Source organism: Macrotis lagotis, chromosome 6 (genome assembly GCF_037893015.1).
Source record: "Macrotis lagotis isolate mMagLag1 chromosome 6, bilby.v1.9.chrom.fasta, whole genome shotgun sequence".
In the NCBI taxonomy this organism is placed as follows: Eukaryota; Metazoa; Chordata; class Mammalia; order Peramelemorphia; family Peramelidae; genus Macrotis; species Macrotis lagotis.
This window is the reverse complement of record NC_133663.1, coordinates 204152717-204176602: the sequence shown is the minus strand read 5'-3', so window position 1 is coordinate 204176602 and position 23886 is coordinate 204152717. Positions and strand designations below refer to the sequence as shown.

Here is a 23886-nt window from a genome sequence, read left to right as displayed (position 1 = left end):
AAGTTTGATCCCCTCCCTCCATGGATCATAGCCAAATGCATCCTCTCAATCTCTCGTTTGCATAAAATTGCTTCCAAGATTTGTTATCTCTTCCTGCCCCCCTCCCCGGCACATAAGACCGCGCCCCTCCGGGTTTTGTTTGAGGGGGGACGCTGGGGGGGGGGCAGGAGGGGGATGTTTCCTTCTTTCCTCCTTGGCACAGTCCCTGGCACATGGAAGCATGATACATAAATAAGTAAAGGTTCAGTGCATGCACAAGGGCCGGGCTCCCATGCCCATCACCGGGCATCCCGCTCAGTGGGGTTTTAGCTACCTCACAGGCGACCCCTCCACTCCATCCGGGCTCTGATGGCAGAGCACGCGCCTTTGCTTACGAATGAAGCAAGTCGCGTCAAGTTCCGCTTTAAATCCGGAAAGACCCGGAAGACCTAAGAGGAAAGGCGCTCGGAGTCGTACCATTGTACGCGGGAGGGGGAGTGGGAGGGATGGCCCGGGACCACTCCATTTCCATAGGGCAGTAAGAAGGCACCGTGCACCGAAAAAGAGGGGAAGGCCAAAGAAAATGGCAATTTTTCAGGCGGTTTTCACGCTCCAGAGAGCTCACGGGCGGGCCCATTTCTCAGAAACTGGACGACCGCGTTGAGTGCTCCCCCCACCTGAAGTACAAGTGGTCAGAACCAGCTTCCTGTGGCCCCTCCGGCCTGGGCACCGTGAGGACCGTGATGGGGGTGGGGTGCGCCCCGCTGCCTCAGGCCGCTGGCGCCCGCCACCCTCACCCGCTTCTCTGGCAGACTTGAAGGGCTTATCCGCGGCTGCAGGCGTTTTTTCTCCCCCATCTTTGCTTTCCTCAGAAGAGCTTCAGGTAGGGCAGCTAAGTGGCGCAGTGGATAGAGCACCGGCCCTGGAGTCAGGAGGACCTGAGTTCAAAGCCGACCTCAGACACTTAATAATTACCTAGCTGTGTGGCCTTGGGCGATCCACTTCACCCCATTTGTCTTGCCAAAAAAAGAAAAATCTAAAAAAAAAAAAAAAAAAGCTTCCGGTTGTGTCTGTGGGGCCACGTGCCCGCCTGGTCCCAGGGAGTTGTCTGGCCTTTGTTTCTCCTGGAACACGTCCCGGGAATGGTGTGGAAGAGCATTGGGGCCGCACAACCTGGGAGGAGACAGCCTGGCCAACTGCCCCCGGCAAGGAGCTTAATTAATCTTGTGACCGCCAACGGCACTCTCAGGCTATAAATTGCAAACAAGGTGCCACCTTTGCAGAAGGAGTTGAGAAGTTCCTGCTGCCCCTGCTCCAGGAGACCAGGGATTTATCTCTTAGCCCTCTCACATTCCCTGGATTTGTCTGTGTCCGAGCAAAATGGGAAGAATTTGTTGATTTTTCAGTCTTGGACTCGGTTTGTATCCTCCACCACTTCCCAAAGTCTGTTCAAGTTCATATCCATTGCTTCCATGGCTATCTGTCTCATCCTTCCTTGTCCACTTTCCCTTTTGCCTTCAATCTTGTATCAGGATTTTTTTTTCTGAGTCCTGTCTTCTCATTATGTGACCACAATATTTAAGTCTAAGCTTTTTTTTTTGGAAATAAAAGTTTATTAAAAGAAGTTACAACACAGAAAGAGATAGGGAGAGAGAGAGAGATAAAAGAATAGCCAAGAGAAGACTGCAGCCCCTGAACAGGAGTCCAACTCAGGTTTTTATGTCTTTCCTTTCATCTAGGGGGCCAAAGGTGAACCCCCTTTCTCTCTTTTAAATTGATATTTTATTTTTCCAATATTAAGAAAGTTTTTCAACATTCATCCACATGCTTAAGCATATTTTTTTAAAGAAAGATTTATTTTGAATTTTACAATTTTTCCCCTAATCTTGCTCCCCCACCATTGTTTCCATTGTATACATTGCTCTAATTTGAATGTGATGAGAGAGAAATCATATCCCTAAGGAAGAAAGTTTAAAGTATAAAAGATAGCAAAACTACACAATAAGATAGGGTTTTTTTTAAATTATTAAAGGTAATAGTCCTTGGTCTTTGTTCAAACTCCACAGTACTTTCTTTGGATACAGATGGTATCAGATAGCCGAAAATTGTCCCTGATTGTTGCACTGATGGAATGAGCGAGTCCATCAAGGTTGATCATCACCCTCATGTTGCTGTTACAGTGTACAGTATTCTTCTGGTCATCTCACTCAGCATCAGTTCATGCAAATCCTTCCATGCTTCCCTGAATTCCCGTCCCTCCTGATTTCTAATAGAACAATAGTGTTCCATCACATACATATACCACAGTTTGATCGGCTATTCCCCAATTGAAGGACATTCATTTACTTTCCAATTCTTTGCCACCACAAACAGGGCTGTGATGAATATTTTTTGAATACAAGTGATGTTTTTACCCTTTTTCATAATCTCTTCAGGGTATAGACCCAATAGTGATATTGCTGGATCAAAGGGTATGCACATTTTTGTTTCCCTTTGGGCATAATTCCAAATAGCTTTGGATGAAGTCTCAGCTTTAATATATATCCTTCTATTGAGTAATTTCTTTAAGTTATGACTGATTTGATCTCCTTGCTATCCAGTTGTTTAATTGGGTCCATCTTTTCCTGACCCTATATGGGGTTTTTCTTAGTAAAAGGTACCCAGTCTTCTGGGTATTCTCCCACTCATTTTACAGATGAGGAAACTGAGGCAAAGCAATAAAGAATTAAATTTGAACCCAGGAAGATGAGTCTTCATGACTCCAGACCCTTTACATTATCACACTCTGGTACCCAGCTGCCCCAGGAAACCCTCAAAAGTCTTGACTGTTGCAGAGGCCACAGCTTTCACTTTATGGATCTTTGTCAGCAAGGTGATGTCCCTGCTTTTCTGTATGCTGACCATATTTATCATAGCTTTTCTTCCAAGAAGCATATACCTATTTTTATTACTCCAATCACTGTCTTTGAGCCCAAGAATATAAATTCTAACATTACTACCGTTTCTTTTTTTTTAATATTTTATTTTTCCAACCACATGCAATAGTAGTTGTCAACAGTCTTTTTTTTTCCAAGGTTTTTTGTTTTTCATTTTTCTCCCTTCCCTCTCCCAGAAAGCAATCTAATAGAGGCTTTACATATATAACTTTGATAATCACAAAATGTTAATCATGTTTTGAAAGAACAATCAGATCCACATAGAAGAAAAGAACATTAGAGGAAAATGACATAATACATAAGTGAACTTTTAAAAATTGAAGATAGTTAGCTTTGGTCCACATTTAAACTTCACAGTTCCTTCTCTGGATATGGATATTTTCCATTACAAGTTTTTTTTTAATTGTCTTTGATTATTCTTCTGCTGAAGTGAACAAGTCCCCCACAGTAGATCATCACCCAGTGTTGCTGTTTGTGTTCTGGTTCTGCTTACTTCACTCAGCTTCAGTTTCATACAAGTCCTTGCAGTCTTTTCTGAAGTCCCATTGTGAGAGATGGCCTTTTAGTAAAGTTTTCCTCATAGAAACCTTATTCATATAGTTTCTGGGTTTGCCTTGGGCTTTGTTGTTCATATATAGAAAGAAAATGTTCTTATGCGCAGGTGGTGAGAATGACTTTCAGTACAATCTTATTATGAAAATACTTCTGTTTTCACTTTATTCTTTATTTAGAAGTAAAAACCGTCTGGTTTTCGTATTGGAAATGAAGTAAATTTAAAAGGAATTAAATCTACTCTTTTTTTTTTTTTGATTTGGCTATCTCCAAATTTGGTCAGAGGAAATGCATGATGAGATTTGTAGAACCTCTCTTTTTATAGGGTATAAATTAAGCTATGAATAATTAATGGTAATAAGGGATTGAAAACTGTAACTTTCCTGTAAGATAAAGATTAGTTAATTAGGATAATGAGGATTGAATTTGCTCTGCACTAGTTGGATAATATTAATGAAAAGATTGTGAGCCTGACATACTAGACTAGCCAGTTATAGGATATGACAGGATTAGAGGTAGAATTATTAATTACTATAAAAATGACCTGCAAATTATTATTTTAGACACATTTGCTCATTTTGCAATGGAATGTGTCCTTCCTCAAGGAAAGTTAAAAAAAAATCTTTCCTGCTCCCTGACTCAGACTACCAGACTCTTGATTCCTATGAGCATCGTTTTATCTCACACACTATCCCTCATGATTTCTTATGGAACAATAGTATTCTATTACATTCATTTACCATAATTTGTTCAACCATTCCCCATTTGATGGGCATCCCCTAGATTTCCAATTCTATGCCACTGTGAAAAGAGTTGCTAAGAACATTTTTGTTCATGTGGGTTTTAAACTTTTTTTCCTGATCTCTAAAATATCTAGGCCAAGTAGTGGTATTGCTGGATCAAATGGTATGCAGTTTTTTTTTACCCTTTGGGCATAATTCCAAGTTACTCCCCAGAAAAGCTGGATCACTTCACAACTCCACCAACAATGCATTAGTGTCCCAGATTTCCCACATCCCCTCCAACATTGATCAATTTACTTTTAGTCATATTGGCCAATCTGAGAGGTTTGAGGTGATATCTCAGAGCTGTTTTAACTAGCATTTCTCTTATTCAATAATGAATTGAGCATTTTTTATATGACTATTAGATAACTTTAATTTCTTCATCTGAGAATTGCCTTTTCATATTCTTAGACTATTTGTAAATTGGGGAATGACTTGTATTTTTATAAATTTGATTCAGTTCTCTTTATATTTCTGAAATGAGTCCTTTGTCAGAAACAATAACTACAAAAATTGTTTCCCAACTTACTGCATTCCTTTTAATCTTGATTGCATTAATTTTCTTTGTGCAAAATCTTTTAAATTTATTGTGATCAAAATTAGCCATTTTTGTTTTTTATAATATTCTTTATCTCCTCTTTGGTCATAAATGCTCCCCTTCCCATAGATCTGACAGATAAACTGTTACCTGTTCTCCTAATTAACTTAGTATATCATCTTTTAATGTCTAAATCCTGTACCCATTTTGACCTTTTCTTGGTATAGGGTGTGAGATGTTGATCTATGCCTAGTTTCAGCCAATGCTATCTTCCAATTTTCCCAACAGTTTTTATCAAAGAGTGAGTTCTCATCCCAGAAGCTGAAATCTTTGGTTCCTTCCTATGAATTTAGTTAGTTTTTCCTAGCTCAACAAAGTAATTTTGAGGAAGTTTGATTGTTATGGCACTGAAAGTAACTTAATTTAGGTAGAATTATCATTTTTATTCTATTAGCTTGGCCTACTCATGAATAATTGACATTTGCCTAATTATTTAGATTTGATCTTATTTGTATGAAAAGTATTTTAAAGCTATTTTTTATAGTTTCTGAGTCTGCCTTGGCAGGTAGACTCTCAAGTATTTTATATTGTCTATAGTTATTTTAAATGGAATTTCTCTATCTCATCTCCTTTACATAGAAATACAGTTTATCCTTTTAAGAAACACTCTACATATTCCTACTTTCTCAAAAGATGATGATGATGCCTAATTTAAAATTTTGCATCCTTATTCATGACTCTTCCTGGTTTGGTATCAGCACCACATCAGTGTCATAGAAGGAATTTGGCAGAACAACTTCACCTATTTTTTCAGATAGTTTGTATAGAATTGGAATTAATTGTTCCTTGTATGTTTGATAGAATTCACTTGTGAATCCATTTGGTTCCGGAAATTTTTCCTTAGGGAGTTCATTGATGGCTTGTTCAGTTTCTTTTTTATGAGATGGGGTTATTTAAGTATTTAATTTCCTCTTTTAACCTGAACAGTTTATAGTTTTGTAAATTTCATCCATTTCACTTAGAATTAAAATTAATTGTTATACAGTTGGACAAAATGGCTCCTAATTATTACTTTTAATTTCTTCCTCTTTGTTGGTAAATTCACCTTTTTCATTTTTGATACTGGTAATTTGGTTTTCTTCTTTTTTAAAATCAAATTAACCAGAAGTTTATTTTTATCAATTTTTAATAAACCGAATCTTAACTTTTATTAGTTCAATAGTTTTCTTACTTTCAATTTTTATTAATTTCTCCTTTGATTTTCAGAATTTCTAAATTGGTCTTTAATTGGTGATTTTTAATTCGTTCTCTCTCTAGCTTTTTTAGTTGCATGCACAATTCATTGATCTACTCTTTCTGTATTTTATTTTTGTAAGCGTTTAGAGAAATAGTGTTTCCCCTAATAACTACTTTGACTGTATCCTACATACAATTTTTTTGGTGTGTTGTCTCCTTATTGTCATTCTCTTGGATGAAATTATTAATTATTTCTTTGATTTTATTTTACCCCCTCATTCTTTAAAATTAGGTTATTTAGTTTCCAATTAATTTTAGATCTTTCCTTCCATGGCTCATTACATAATATTTTTATTGCATCATGATCTGAAAAGGATGCATTTAATATTTCTGCCTTTCTACATTTGATTATCTATATATTAGTGTAAAGTTTTTATGTACTATGTAGTCGATTTTTATGTAGTTACCATATATTGCTTCTCTTTCTATTTGCTGGAAAGTGACATGGGACCAGTTTCCATAATATTAGTTTTTTTTAGGGTTAAACTACAAGCCAGTTTTTACCCTCTCCTCCTTCACCCTCTTCTTTTTATTTATTTTTGGTCCAGAATCATGTTTAATAAATGCTTGGCAATGTTAGCAACAAAATATAGATTTTTAGCAATTCTAGTGGCCTTTTCCCATCATTGAGTTTCTGTATTGAGAATTCCATCTCCTGGCCTCTGCTTAGTCCCAAAGGCTTGTCTCTCAGACCTGGCCTTCCCTACTCTCTTTTTTAAATTATCTTCAGAATTTTACAATTTTTCCCCCCCAATCTTGCTTCTCTCCCTCCATCCCCCACAGAAGGCACTCTGATAGTCTTTGCATTGTTTCCATACTATACACTGATCAAAATTGAATATGTTGAGAGAGAAAGCACATCCTTAAGGAAAAAATAAAATATAAGCGATAGTAAAATTACATAAGATACTTTTTTTAAAAAAAATTAACGTTAATAGTCTTTTGTCTTTGTTTAAGTTAATTAACATTAATTTTTTTTAAAAAAGTATCTTATTATGTAATTTTACTAAAGTTAATAGTCTTTTGTCTTTGTTTAAACTCCACAATTCCTTTTTTGGATACACATGGTATTCTCCATTGCAGAGACCCTAAAATGGTCCCAGATTATTGCACTGATGAAATGAGCAAGTCTGTTAAGGTTGATCATCACTCACATGTTGCTATTAGGGTGTACAATGTTCTTCTAGTTCTGCTCATCTCACTCAACATCAGTTCATGCTTCTCTGAATTCCCACCCCTCCTGGTTTCTAATAGAAATGTGTTTCATATACACATATACCACAATTTGTTCAGCCATTCCCTAATTGATGGACATTCACTCAATTTCCAATTCTTTGCCGCCAGAAACAGACCTGCTGTGAACATTTTTGTACAAGTGATGTTTTTACCCTTTTTCATGATCTCAGGGTATAGACCCAGTAGTGGTATTGCTGGATCAAATGGTATGCACATTTTTATTGTCCCTTGGGCATCATTAACTCTCTTCTTAATTCTTTACTTTTTTGCCATGAGAATGGTATAGTCTGCATTTCTGAGTGTTGATATTGGGGGGGGGGCAACTTTAATTCCAGTTTTTGATTTATCTAACCTGTCATTTCATATGATATACTCCCAATATAACTTAAACAAGGTAACAACATACAGCCTGTCTACTCTTTTCACATATTGTCCAGGATTTTTTTTCCACAATCTTGAACCAATCAGTTGTTCCATGTTCATGACCTGCATACAAGTTCCTTAAGAGTCAAAGATGATCTGGTACTTCTGTCACTTTGAGGACTGTCTTGTTTTGTTATGATCCACGCAGTTAAAGTCTCTAGTGTTGTAAGTAAAGCAGAAGTAGGGCAGCTAGATAGCACACCAGCCCTGGAATCAGGAGGATCTGAGTTCAAATGCGGCCACAGATACTTAATAATTACCTAGCTAGTGACCTTGGGCAAATCACTTAACCCCCCACTGCCTTGCAAAAACCAAATGTGGACACATGCATGCACACACACACACACACACACACACACACACACACACACTCTCTTACAGACAGTAAAGCAGAGGTATATGGCTTTTTTGGAATTCCCTTGCTTTTTTCCATAATTCAGAAAATGTTGGCAATTTGGTTTCTGATTTCTCTGCCTCTTTGAAAACCCTTCTGACTTCCACAGCCAAGATGACAATTGAGTTATTTTGCCCAGCTATGTGCCAATAAATTTTGCAATTTCAATGCCAAAATGAAAAAAATATAATTTACCCAGACTACCAGAAGAAATAAATAAAATAAATAACCCAGTCTTAGAAAAAGGAAATTGATGAAGCTATCAGTGAACTTCCTAAGAAAAAATCCTCAGTACCAAATAGATATACAACCAAATCCTACCAAATATTTAAAGGTCCAACATTTAAATTCCAATACTATTTAAACTATTTGGCAAAAAAGTTGGCATCCTCTCAGACAACTTAAATGATACCCAAACAGGGAAATAAAATTATAGTCCTATTTCCTTAATGACTATCAGTGCAAAAAATTTAAATATTAGCAAAGAGATTACATCAATATATCATAAGTATCTAATGACCAGATAGAATTTATTTCAGGAATTTCAGGTATTAAAAAACTATCACCTTAACTGACCATATCTATAATAAAAATAACAAATCATATTGTTATCTCAATAGATGCAGAAAAACCTTTGAAAAAATACTAATATCTCATTCCTATTACAAAGACTAGAGAAGTTAGGAAAAGTGGAGCTTTTTAAATAATAAGTATTATCTCAAACTATCATCAAGCATTTTTTTATAATGGAAATAAGCCAGAAGATTTCCCAAAGCAAGCAGGGGTAAAGCAAAGATCATCATTATCACCTCTATTATTTAATAATTGTACTAGGTATATTATCTGTAGTAGTAAGAAAAGAAAAAGAAATTAGAGGAATTAGAATAGACGATGAGGAAACAAACCTTTTTTTGCAGATGAAATATTGTATACTTATGATACTTTAGATAATTTGTATTTTTGCAGATATTCATCCTTTTCATTGTCAAATTTATTGACCAGTAATTGGGCAAAATAATTTCTAACAGTTGTCTTAATTTCCTCTTCATTGCAGGTGAATTCATCGTAGGAACTATATGAACACAATTACAAAACACTCTTCACACAAATAAAGGTCTAAATGATTAGAAAAATATCAGTTGCTCATGCTTAAGCCAAGCCAATATAATAAAAATAACAGTTCTGCCCAAATTATTTTTTTCTCTTCTCATAATAACTTTTATTTATTTTTTGAAAATGAATTCGGTTGTTTATTAGAGGTCATCTTTTTTTTTAGAAAGGTTTTATTTCCCCCAATCTTGCAGAAGGCAGTTTGCTAAGTCTTTACATAATTCCCATAGTATACATTGATCCAAGTTGAATGTGATGAGAGAGAAATCATATCCTTAAGGAAGAAACATATAGTATGAGATATAGCAGAATTACATAAGACATTTTTTTTTAATTAAAGGTAATAGTCCTTGAATTTTGTTCAAACTCCACAATTCTTTTTCAGGATACAGATCTGCCCAAATTATTTAAAGCTATACCAATCAAACTCTGATAGTTAGAAAAGTATTGTCACAAAAGTCATCTAGAAATAACAAAAAGTCAAGATTATCAAAGGAATAAGGTGACCTAGCCATACCAGATCTGAAGATTATAAAGCTGTAATCACCCAAACTATCTGATACTGGCCAAGAAATGGGGGGGACGGGGTATCAGTGGAATAGATTAGGAACTTAAGATACAATAGTAATTATCTATTCTTAACTTAGTCTTTGATCTTTTGGAACAAAAACTGCTGGGAAAACAATAAGACACAAACTTGGTAAAGATCACATCTCAAATCTTGTACCAAAATAAGATCGAAATAGATACATGATTTAGGTGACACCATAAGCAGATTAGCAGATCAAGGAATACATGACCGAATGAGATAGAGTGAAATGTAAAAAAGAAAATTTTGATTATTTTTAATTTAAAAGGTTTTGTACAAACAAAACTAACACAACTAAGATAAAAGGAAAGCAGAAAACTTTTCATCTTTACAGCAAGTATCTTTGAGAAAGGCCTCATTTATCAAATATATATTATATAGGTCTGAGTCAAATTTATAAGAACACAGGCCATTCTTCAGCTGGTCAAAAGACAGTTTTCAAATAATGAAATCAAAGCTATCTGTAGTCATATGAAACATCCAAATCACTTTTGGTTAGGGAAATGAAAATTAAAGCAACTCTGAAATAACACTTCAGTCTTATCACAGTGGCTAATACGACAAAAAAAAATGATAATTGTTGAAGATGTGGGAAAATTGGACACACACACACACACACACACTGTTGGTGAAACTGAACTGATCCAACCATTCTGGAGAGTGGATTGGAACTCTGCCAAATTGTGCATAACCTACTACTAATTATGTATCCCACAGAGATAGAAAAAAAGAAAGAGGAACTACATGTGCAGAAGTACTTGTAACAGCCCTTTTCATTGCCATAAAATATTGGAAATTGATGTGATACCCATCCATGGGAGAGATAAAGGAGTGAGGAAGAAAAACTTGGAACACAGGATTATAAAAATGAATATTAAAATCTTCATGATGTAGAATTGGGGAAAAGATAAAATATTAAAAAAAATAAAAATGACTGTGGGAATCTACTTGCCAAGACAAATCCTTTTCACACAAACTCAGATCTAAACAATTGGGAAAATATTAATAATATTAAGTCAAACCAATATAATGAACATGACAATTCTACCTAATCTATTCAATACCATACCAAATTTTCCAAAAAATATTTTATAGCTAGAAAAATAATCATAAAATTCATCTGAAGGATCAAAAACTCAAGGATATAAAGGAAATCAAGGGGAGAAAATGGGAAAGAAGGTTATTTAGCAGTATAAGATTTCAGAATGTATTATCAAAACAATCTGGTACTGGCTAAGAAACAGAATGGTGGGTCAGTGAAGTAGATTAGGTACAAATTAAATTTTAATAAATGACCATAGTAATCTATTATATGATAAACCCAAAGATTCAAACTTTAGGAACAAAAACTTATTTGACAAAAAATGCTGAGGAAACTAGAAAACAGTATGGCAGTAACTAGGTATAGCCATCTCACACTGTATACCAAGATAAGGTGAAAATGGGTACATGATATACATATAAAGGATAATAACCTTAGCAAATTAAGAGAGCATGGAATAGTTTATCTGTCAGATACATGGATAAGGGAATAGGATATTATTGTGCTACAAGAAATTACAGGCTTCATGATTTCAGAAAAACCTGTAAAGACTCATGAACAGATGCATAGTGAACAGGAACCAGGCTCTTTTACACAGTAACAACAATATTGTCTGATGAATTATGAATGGCTTGGCTATTTTTAGCAATAGAGAGATAGCTCTAAAGGCCAACAATCCCAGAGGTGTAATGATGAATCATGATCAGTCACTAGGGAAAGAACTCATAATTGAATACCGACTGAAGCATGCTATATATTTTTTTCTTTTATTGCTATCCAGTTGTTCAATTTGTAGCCAACTTTTCATGGTCCATTGGGGGTTTTCTTGGCAAAGGTACTGGACTAGTTTGCCAGTTTTTTCTCTAGCTCATTTTACAGTTGAAACTGAGGCAAACAATGTTAAGTGACTTGCACAAGGTCACAGACCTATAAAGAATCAAATTTGAACTCAGGAAGATGAATCTTTGTGACTCTAGGTCCTTTGTTTTATCCTACTAAGTTCCCCAAAGGACTCTCAAAAATCTTATTTTGCAACAAGAAGCTGTTGATCTGAGTCATAGTCAAGTCCAGGGCTTATTTTAATTGACCATAGCTTTCACTTTATGAATCTTTGTCAGCAAGATGATATCTCTACTTCTTGTGCAAAATGACTAATATGGAAATGTTTTACATAATTGAACTTATGTAACCTAATGTATTATCTGAGTATTTACTACCTAATAGAGGGGAAAGGGAAGGAGGACTAGAATTTGGAACTCAAAACTTTAAAAAAAAATGTTGAAAAAGTAATTTAAAACCCTCTTGCACTTCTGCTAATTCTATTTTTACATATTGTTGAAACCTAGTTTAATGTGAAATGAATTCCAGTTGTTCTGTAAATTTGAACATTTTTGGCATTGCCCTTCTTTTAAGGATTGGGACCTAAATTGATCTTTTTAGTGGCCTCTGTTGAATTTTCCAAATTCACTGGCATATTGATTGCAACACTTTAATAGCATCATCCTTTTGGATGTATGATTTTAGATCAACAAACCACACCATTGTGGTTGTCATTGATACTAAGATTTTTCTTGTATAGTTCTATGTATTCTTGCTACTTCTTAATCTCTTCTACTTCTTTTAAGTCCCTACCATTTTTGTCTTTTATAATGATGTTTCTTGCATAAAATGTTCCCTTGTACTCTCCACTCTGGTTTTTCTTCTATTTCTTTGCTTATTTAAGAAGCTTTTTTTAATCTTCTCTCAATTCTTCATGCAGTTGGGTTTTTCTTTTTACTCTTCTTCTTTCCTTAGCTTTTTGTAAAACATCATTAATCAACCATTTTGCTTTGTTCCTCTTCTTTTTCTTTTGGATATTTTTTGTTACCACTTGTACAATAATGCAAGTCTCTGTACGTAGTTTTTCAGGTACTCTTATCTATCAGATCTAATCCCTTAAATCTATTCATCACCTCCACTTCATATTATAAAGAATATTATTTAGATCATACCTGTGTGGTCTGATGGTTTTTCTTACTTTCTTAAATTAAAGTCTGAATTTTGCAATGTCAAGTCCAGGGCTTATTTTAATTGACTATATAAAACTTCTCCACTTTCGACTGCAAAATATAGTCAATGTGATTTCTATATTTGATGAAGCCCATGTGTAATATCACCTTTACAGTTACTGAAAAAGAGTGTTTGTTATGACCAGCAAGCTATCTTGACTAAATTTATTAGTCTCTTCCTTGCTTGATTTTGTACCCCAAGGACAAACTTGTGTTATATTACTTTTTTGACATTTCAGCCCCTTAAGATGAATGTGACATCTCTTTTTGTTGTTATTTCTAGATGCTGTAGATCTTCATAGAACTGAGCTACTTTGACTTCATCTTTAGATATGTCTGGTGATGAAAGGAAAGTCCTATGCTGCAAAGATCAATAATGCATAGGAACCTGGATTGTAAGATCTCTGGTAAGCTGGATGTGTTTAAACAAGACATACAAAGTTTAAACATCAATATGTTGAATATCAGTAGTGGACATCAATACATAAGAATGGATGGATTTAATTCAGATGATCATTGCATATCTTATTTTGGGCAATAATGCTTTAAAAGAAATAAAATAGCCCTTATAGTCAATAAAAAAGCAGTACTACTGAGATATAATCTGAAAAAATGATTCATATCCATTCGAATCCAAGGCAGACCATTCAACATCCCAAATATAAGTCTGGGAAAAGAGTTTCACTGTTTATTTTAATTTATTCTCGGTGAAATTCTACTTAACTATCTCAGAAAAGTGACTTCATTTCTCCTATCCTTGATTTCCTCTTCTGTACAAGGAGGTCAATGGACTAGGCTATCTGTCATCCTTTACATCTCAAAATGAATGATCTCCGATAACAACCAGGGTAAAATTATACATAAGCCAAAATTTGTCTTGATCTATTTTTTTTTGACATTCTTCCTTTATCACTGAGACAGACCTGTAGTTTACCACACTCCCCCTGAACCAGATTAAAGTATAATTTGAAAATATTTAACTAAATAAACAAAAGTACAGAAATACAGATTATGTTAATATTTCATTTTCTAAGTCATTATGCCACTGGCAGGGATCCTATTATAGATGTGAACTTCGGAGATTAGAAGAATGGTGGTGACATAGAAAAGTTAAGAGAAATAGATTCAAGAGAAAAGATGGGCTAGTTTTTGAGAAGAGAGTTGGAGGGCTACATTTCTAGATTTGAGAATCATAGAGTTGATAACTGAACCCAAGGGAATCAGTAAAATCAGTAAATATTAATTAGATGCTCACTAAGTACTAGAACTGAAGTGCAAGAGAGATAAGGGAGATATATATATATATATATATATAGATCTTTTACATTATCTGCATGAAAATAATAAATTTCATGAGAGCTGTTGAAATCAATAAAGTGAGAGGTATATAGAGAAAAGAAAAGAAAACCTTAGACAGCCTTGAGGATACAGTCTCAGTTGGATGTCATGGCATGGACAAAGATCTGATAAGAGAAGCTAAGGAATGAACAGACAGATAAAGGAAGTTACAAAAACCCAAGGAGGAAAATCATTTGGACACTTAAATGGAAAATGGACCAGAGTAGGAAGAGATTTAAGTCATAATGACAACCAAAAGGTTATTGCATTAGATCAGCAATTAGTTCAAGTAGTGGAGGTCTGCACCAGCATAGTGACATTAGAAGTGTCAGAAGAAAGAGTGTTTTCAAGAGATATTATGAACATACAATTCCACTGGTTTTGGTAACAGAGAGGTGAGAGAGTTAGGAATAAAGGATGACATTTAGTTGCAAGTCTCGGTGACTAGAATGATAGTGATGCCCTTAGTAGTAACAGGGAAGCTAAATGATTAACATGGATCTATGTTTTAGCATGATTATAGATGTAGAGTCCATATTACATTGCTTTCTGTAGGGGAGGGAAGGAAGTGAGAGAGAAAATGTTAAAAAAAGGATTATTGAAAACATATATAATTGAAAAAGAAAGAAAGAAATGAAAATTTTTAAAAAAGTAATAGGGAAGTTAAGAAGTAGAGAGTTTGGGGGAAATGAGAATTCTATTTTGACATATTGAGTCTAAGATGTCTGTGTGACATCCAGTTCAGTATGTCTAATAGGCATTTAGAAATATCAGTCTTGGAGCAGCTAGGTGGCACCAAATCTAAATTCAGGAGTACCTAAGTTCAAATCCTGACTCAGACAATAAAAACCAAGCTTGGACTAGTCACTCAACCCCATTTCTTTGCCAAAAATAAAACAAATTTAAAAAAGAAATGTCAGTCTAGATGTCAGAAGAGAGGTTAGATAAGTAGATTTAAGAATAACCACAATTGTGATGATAATTGAATTCATGAGATCTCCAAGTAAAATAGTATAGAAGAAAAAAAGAGGGCTCAAGAGAGAGGCTTATGGTATACCCATAATTAGGAGATGTGACCTAGATGAAGGTCCAGCAGAGGAGACTGAAAAGGAGTCATATGACCATGGAGAACTTTGATTTCTTCATCTGAAAATTACTTTTGTAAATCCTTTGACCATTTGACTCAGTTCCCTATATATTTTAGAAATGAGTCCTTTGTCAAGACTATAATTTGTCACTAGTTATAAAAATTGTTTCCCAATTTACTGCATTTCTTTTGTTCTTGTTTAGAGTGGTTTTGTTTGTACAAAAGCTTTTTAATTTAATGTAATCAAAATTATCCAGTTTGTTTTTCATAATGTTCTCTATCTCTTCCTTGGTCATAAACTACTCCCCTTTCCATAGATCTGACAGGTTAACTGTTCCTTGTTCTCCTAATTTGCTTATAATATTGTCTTTTATGTCTAAATCCAGCACCAGTTTTGATCCTATCTTGGTATAGGGTATGAGGTATTGGTCTAATCCAAGTTTCTGCCATACTAACTGCCAATTTTCCCAACAGTTTTTATCAGAGACTGGACTCTTTGAGGTTGTCAAACAGCAGATTACTATAATCATTTCCTGCTGTCTCTTTTGCACCTAGTCTATTCCACTGATCCACCATTCTATTTCTTAACCAATACCAGACAGTTTTGATGACTGATGCTTCATAATATAATTTTAGATCCGGTAAGGCTAAGCCACCATCTTTTGAATTTTTTTTTCATTAAATCCCTAAATATTTTCAACTTTTTATTTCTCCATATGAATTTACTTAATTTTTTTCTAACTCATTAAAGTAATTTTTTGTAATTTTGATTGGTGGGGCATTAAATAAGTAGTTTAATTTAGGTTGAATTGTCATTTTTATTGTATTAGCTCAGCCCATCCATGAGCAATTAATATTTACCCAGTTATTTAAATCTGATTTTATTTGTGTTGAAAAGTGTTTTATAGTTGTTTTCATGGAGTTTCTGAGTCTGCTTTGGCTGGTAGACTCCCAAGTATTTTATGTTGTCTGAAGTTATTTTAAATGGGATTTCTCTTTTTAACTTTTGCTGCTTTATCTTGTTAGTAATATAGAAATGCTGGGATATATGTGGGTTTATTTTATATCCTGCAACTTTGCTAAAGTTGCTTTTGTTTCTAAAAAACAGTAGTTTTTTTAGATGATTTTTGGAGGTTCTCTTAGGTAAGAGGTATACCATCAGGTCATCTGCAAAGTGTGAGAGTTTTGTTTCTTCCTTCCCATTTCCAATTCCTTTAATTTCTTTTTCTTTCCTTATTGCTGAAATTAACATTTCTAATACAGTGTTGAATAATAGTGGTGATAATAGACATCCTTGTTTCACCCCTGATCTTATTGGGAATGCCTCTATCTTTTCTCCATTGCATATAATGCTTGTTGATGATTTCAGATAGATACTGCTAATCATTCTAAAAAACAATCCATTTATTCATACATTCTCTAGTGTTTTTAGTAGGAATCGGTGCTGTATTTTGTCAAAGGCTTTTTCAGCATCTATTGAGATAAGCATACAAAGAGTGTTTATATTTTTCTCCATAAACACAAAATGAATTTATGTCATATTTGAGGTTCTACCTACTATACAGTAAACTTTACGAAGATCACTACTGTGTACTTCATTATTATATCTGTTATAGCACCTGGCACAGTATACTACACACAAGTGTGTAAGCCAAGGGTTATTTATAGTCAATTATGTTATAGTCAATTATGCTGACAGTTTTTCTATTATTGAACCAACCCTGCATTCCTGGAATAAATCCTGCTTGGTCATTGTGTATTATTGTAATGATAACCTGCTGTAATCATTTTGTTAATATTTTATTTAAGATTTTTGCATCCTTATTCATTGGGGATATCAGGCTATAATTTTCTCTCTCTGTTTTGACTCTTCCTGGTTTAGATCAGCAACATATTGGTGTCAATAGAAGGAATTAGGCAGAGTTCCATCTTCACGTATTTTTCTAAAAAGTTTTTATAGAATTGGAAACAATTTTTCCTTGAATGTTTGATAGAATTCACTTGTGAGGGGGTAGCTAGGTAGCACAGTGGATAGAGCACTGGCCCTGGAGCCAGGAGGAGTTCAAATCCAGCCTCAGACACTTAATAATTACCTAGCTGTGTGACCTTGGGCAAGTCACTAAACTCCTCCATTGCCTTAAATAAATAAAAAAAACTTTTAAAAAAGAATTCACTTGTGAATCCATCTGGCCCTGGAGATTTTTTTCTTAAGGAGTTCATTGATGGCTTGTTGAATTTCTTTTTCTGAGGTAGGGTTATTTAGTTTTTTTATTTCCTCTTCCTTTAACCTGGGCAATTTACATTTTTGTAAATATTCATCCATTTCACTTAGATTATCAAATTTATTGGCATCAATTGGGCAAAATAGTTACAAATTACTACTTTAATTTCCCCTCATTGGTGGTGAGTTCACCTTTTTCATTTTTGATACTAGTGATTTGGTTAAGAGAAACATTTCTATATTTATTTAGTTCACTCACTGATCCAAAAATAACCCTTGGCTTACACACTTGTGTGTATTATACTGTGCCAGGTGCTATAACAGATATAATAATGAAGTACACAGTAGTTATCTTCGTAAGGTTTACTGTATAGTAGGTAGAACCTCAAATATGACATAAATTCATTTTGTGTTTATGGAGAAAAATATAAACACTCTTTGTGTTAATGTACATAAAGGGGGACACAGTTGATTAGAAGTCCAGGGAATTGAATATCTACAAGTTCAACCTGTTTGTATTCAGTTTTCTAATAAAGCCCCACCCTTTCCCCCACCTTTATAATCAGCCCCAGGATAGATAATTCTTATCCTGGAATGTCAGAATGTTCCCAGTTTAATCCAATTCCCATTTCATAAAATAGTGGATCTTAAAACTGGTCATCTGAGTTAAAATCATGAATATATGTGAAAAACACTTGGTACAGGAAGAGATTTCTAGGACTTGAACAGTCTTTTAGTCTTCGGCAATTTGTGATTTAAGGAGTCAGAAAAGACAGCCTTGTCTAAGAAAACTTCATTTCAAATTATTTTTTTTTTGGCAGGGCAATAAGGTTAAGTGACTTGCCCAAGATCACACAGCTAGGCAATTATTAAGTGTCTGAGGCTGGATTTGAACTCAGATACTCCTGACTCCAGGGCCGGTGCTCTATCCACTATGCCACCTAGCCACCCCATTTCAAATTATTGAATAATATTTGCAATTCCAGTTTAGATCTCCATTCCTTTCATTTAAGCCTTTAATTTCTGCTATAACACTTCTGGAAGGACAATGCTATTCTTTTCTCATTTGCTTATGAGTAATGTAAGTAAGTTTATTTTCTTTTCTGTTTTGGAGTAAGTTTTAATTCCACCAGAAGAGGTGGAATGTAGAAAATCATAACTGAAACTGAGGCAGTTGGTGGCCAAGTGAATAGAGTCTTGAGGTTTCCAGTTCAAATGTGGTCTCATACACTTACTAGCTGTGCAATCCTGGAAGAATCAGTTAACCTCTCCCAGGCTCAGTTTCCTCACCTGTAAAATGGAGATAAGAATAGTACCTGCCTCCCAGAGTGTTTGTGAGGATCAGATGAGACAGTGTATAGTTTACTATTCCTTTCCAATATATACAGCAAAGTCATTATGTAATTTTTTATTTCTTCCCCCTCCCCTGCCTCCTACCACGGAGAAGGCTACCATTAGACACAGATATGTATGCATGTATATATGTATAGGTATATATGTAAAATTATTCTGTACAATCATCTGTTTATCTATTTTAATTGTAGAGTGCTTTGTAAACCTTTTGCACTATATGAATGCTAATTCTTATCCTTATTATCTTTAAAGATCAGTGGCCCACTTTACTTATTTTTTCCCCATTGTGTGGAGGTATATATAAGACAAAGATATATTTGCACTGACATAGTATAGGGAGAATAGGAAGGAGAAATCCAAAAGAGGAGGTACCTTAGGCAGAGTAGCATAGGCAGTGGCAGTTGGATCTCAGAAGAGGACTTCCTTTGAGAAAAGCAAGGTTTGGGGAGAATCATTTTTGCAAAAGATCTTCACATGTCTTTATTAATATCTATTGATATGTCTGTTTATCTGTTTGTATATGTGATTGCATGAATAATATGTATTCATATGTGTTTTTTTTCCTCCTTAGACATATTCTTCAGGTCGGGGAATGAGAAGAAAAAACATATTTCCAGGAGGTGGGAACTTCTGTTTTCATAGGCCTCTATCACATCTCGCTTTGTGAACCCACCAATTTTGTGGATTTTCAACCACCTGACCCTCAAAACTAGTGATGAGTAGAAAGAATGGTCTAAGACTTTGTCCTTCCTATCTCTGGGGCCCATGGGAAAACCCTTGACTTTGCTTTTTTTTGAATCTCATTTTTATAGATCTGAGTTCTGCCTGCCTTCTACACTTACTAGTCATGGGTATGACTTTAGGTGAGTCAGTTAACCATTTTGAACCTTCTCTATTTGTAATATTTGTTCTGCTTGCCTTACAAGGTTGTTGTCGAGAAGCTTTTGGTAAAGTTTCAATCCTCATCTGTCAAATGAGGATAATAACTCTTGTATGGGAATAATAATAAACAAGTAACACACTTGAAGCATTTTGAAATTAAGTGCTGTAAAAATGTACTTCATTATTATTTACAATCCCTTCTAAACCCCCCTTTGTACATCCTTATTTAATAGTAATAGCTAGCATTTATATAGTGCTTTAAGCCTTGTCAGTCACTTTACACAAAACATCTCATTTGAGACTGAGAAAGATTAAGTGACTTTCTCAAGGACACGCAAATAACAAGTCATGAGGAGGCATGGAACTCAGGTCTTCCTGACTCCAAGTCCAGCATCCCCAGTACCCCATAGTTGCCTTTTGTCTCACTTGTCTCTCCCATGTATGCAGTTTATGTGATACTTCCTTTGTCTTTAGTACCCCATAGTTGCCTTTTGTCTCACTTGTCTCTCCCATGTATGCAGTTTATGTGATACTTCCTTTGTCTTTCTGTGTCTTTAACTATCTGGAACAGGACTACAGTTGTACCTTGACTGCTATTCAGAGTCCTTGCTTTGAGAATAATTGACATGGACTAATGGGGTTGACCTTCAAACCTGAAGAACAAATTCTGACCTCTATCCTAAGGCAGCAGTTTCACTGTTAGAATGTCCTGATCACCAGTAAAGTTACTTGACTGTATTTTCATCACATCCTAATCACAGCACCAAGGCCATAATTGTATTTTCACCATGCCCCAAACACTATTTTACAGCCACAGTTATACCATTATTTTGTATTGAAAGACCAGGTTGGGACAATAGTTCAACCATCACTAGACTTCAAACTCTTCGCCAGAATAAAATTTTCCTTCACCTATCTTGGGGCACTGGGTCAAAGCTTGTTCTAAACCCTTCATGTGCCCTGACCAGATGGCAGGAACTATTGATAAAACTCTGGATACTTCTGGACTGTCAGAAAGATAAAAGTCACACTAAGCCTGCACTTCTCCCTTCCAGGACAAAGATCCTCTAAACAATCACAAAACAAAAACTAAAAGCCATATGTAAACTGCCTCTCTAGAACAAGCCAGAGGTTGTACTATGGATCTTTGCCAATATACCTTGATTCAGCAAAAGCCACAAAACAGAAACTGCAATGGGTTCTAAAATCCAGGTACTTTTATCTATCAGAGGAAAAAACTAGACCCTACTTTCTAGGCCTAGATCAAACTTGTTTTATTGGTTCTGAAACCCTAGACCACAGCTTCACTAGGTGTAGACCAATAGAGTTAAACTGTATACCAATAGAGTTAAGCTATGTGGCATTCTGAACTTCAGGCCATACTTCGATTCTTCCCAAACTACCCAACTAGAATTCTCCAGAAGGGCCTGTCAAGATGTTGAACTTGTCCTACATCTCCAGCCCAAAGTCCAATTGGGCATGAGCCAGAAATAAATTCCTTTGATAAATCTACATTACTGGATTGTGATTTTACTAGATCCTACAACCAAAGGCAGCAGTGCCATTTGGGCCTAAATATTTTGGACCCATCATTTATGAGACTAGGCTGGTAGACATCACCATCTCCAAAATTTTGAGGACCACAACTCCGCCACATCTGTATGATTGGTAAACAGTATCACTAGATCTGGATCTCTTGAGGCAAGCCTCTGAGAGCCCTGGATCACTATCCACTAGCCAAGGCCACACTTCCTTTTAATCATACTTACAGAGGTGACCCTGTGTCACTACTGAACAAGCCAAAAGGTTACATTCCTGTCAAATTGCAATAAACTATCCAGTTGCAGGGCATTTTCCTGGATTTCTCACTTCTATTACCTCAACTCAGCCCTAGCTAGTGGGCCACAAATTTATCCAGTCCTACCTACTAAGGCAAGACTGCCATACTGGAATGCCCAGGATAGGACTTTTAAGTACCTACTTTGTACCAGACATTGGAGATACAAAGACAAAAACAAGATAGTCCCTCTTTTCAAGGAAGCAATATTCAATTGAGGGTGGAGGAAGAAGGAAATAATTTGTACAAAGATAAGTAAATATAAATCTATGGACCAAGTATGTGCAGAATAATTTTTATTTTTGAGGGATGAGGTGGGGTAGGGAGGAAAGCAGGTCGTGGAATGTATCAGCAACTGAAAGTATTGGGGTAGACTTCATCTCCTGCAGGTATGCATATGACTGAGCCTTGAAATCCAGGAATTCTAGGAAATGAGAATATAATGGGGTGGGGGAGGGGGGAGGTCAGGGAGAGTGGAACAGTCTGCAAATTGAAACACTGAGGTTTCACTTCCTGCCAAATTGGAAAAGAGAAATTAAAAAGATTGCTGGAGGGATTATGTAGAGAGACCGAGTATTTGAGCCATTCATTTTGTAAAATGATTTGAAATGAGAGAAGTCACTAAGTGTTCAAATCCTTTGATGCAAAAATCCCACTTCTAACCCTATGGCCTTAGGAGGTCAGTAGCAAAGAAAGGTCATAATAAAGCAACAGTTTTTGTGATAATCATCAATTAGGGGATGATGGAATGGATTGTATATGAATGCTATGAGTGATGTTAGAAGGGAATAAAGATAACATTGACTTCAATTATGAAAACATCTGAAGTACAAACTAATTGCATTTCAGCTTGTTTCTGCTCTTGGTAAAACACTATTAAGGGTAGCATAAGTTGCCAGATGCAGAGGGTTTGCCCATTGAGCATGCTAATTTTTTTGTTTTCTTTGTTGTATGGGATAGGTTTTTGGGAGAGCAGAGAATAGAAATGAAGGGGGGTAATTAAAAATAGTGTCAGAGCTGCAGAAATATGGGACAATTTTTAGAGATCTAGAGGATTTTCCATTTCAACTCAAACATTTATTAAATGTCTACAGTGTACCAGACATTGTACTAATCCCTAAGACCTCACAGAAAATAGCCACAGAATGTTTATAGTTTACTTAAAGGAAGCCACATGTATATAGACTAAGACCCAGCTGCTGCACAAAACAAAAGTTGCATATGTGTTTATGTGGGGAAGAGGTCTAAGATCCCTAAAGAACTAGAGGAATCCAAAAAAGTCACTAAAACTGAAATCTGAAATAGCTCTAGAGGTGAGATGGGAGTGTCCTGGGCATGAGGCATATATAAAGACAGAGATGGGATATTTTGGGGAACAGCAAGTAGGCCTATCTGTGATTGAGAAATGTGAGAAAGAATAATATTTATATTGGAAAGAAAGATTGGAGGCTGAACAGTTTTAAATGTGAAACAGGAATTTAGAAGTTTTTTCTTTGAAAAATGAACTATGGGGTTATTCTGGATATATAGATAAACTTGGGTCTATCTAAATTTATATAGAGATAATATATGAGCCGACAATATTACTGCCTATAAAGAGAAGAGCCCAAGACAGCTTAATGTACACAAAGGTAATAGGACATGCATGGTAATTCTTTTAAAAGGCTGAAGTCAAGTAGAATAAATAGAAGCCAAACCTATGGGATTCATTCAAAGCAACTCTCACGGGATAGCTCTAAATGCTTATATGAATAAATTGGAGAAAGAGGAAATCAGTGAACTAAACATGCAACTAAAAAAATTAGAGAAAGAATATGTCAAAAATCCCCAATCAAATACCAAATCAGAAATTCTAAAAATCAAAGGAGAAATTAAAAAAATCAAAAGCAAAAAAACTATTGAATTAATAAATAAAACCAAAAGTTGGTATTATGAAAAAAACCAATAAAATTGCTAAACCTCTGGTCAATTTGATTTAAAAAAAGAGAAGAAAACCAAATTGCTAGTATTATAAATGAAAAAGGTAAACTCACCACCAATGAGGAGGAAATTAAAGTAATAATTCGAAATTATTTTGCCCAACTGTATGCCAATAAATTTGATAATCTAAGTGAAATGAATGAATATTTACAAAAATATAAGTTGCCCAGGTTAAATGAAGAGGAGATTAAATACCTAAACAACCCTATCTCAGAAAAAGAAATTCAACAAGCCATTATTGAACTCCCTAAAAAAATCTC

General features: G+C 35.2%; 1 long non-coding RNA gene across 2 annotated transcripts; it reads left to right on the top strand.

The window, feature by feature from the left end:
- Positions 1-694: 694 nt before the first annotated feature.
- Positions 695-22057, top strand: LOC141491373 (uncharacterized). Of its 2 annotated transcripts, none has more exons than XR_012469578.1 (3): positions 695-862; positions 13212-13335; positions 19499-22056. It is a non-coding gene; the product is annotated as an uncharacterized LOC141491373 (long non-coding RNA). The 2 variants fall into 2 exon arrangements; XR_012469579.1 differs by lacking the exon at positions 695-862 and adding an exon at positions 872-1396 and having other exon boundaries at positions 19499-22057.
- The last annotated feature ends 1829 nt before the right edge of the window (positions 22058-23886 follow it).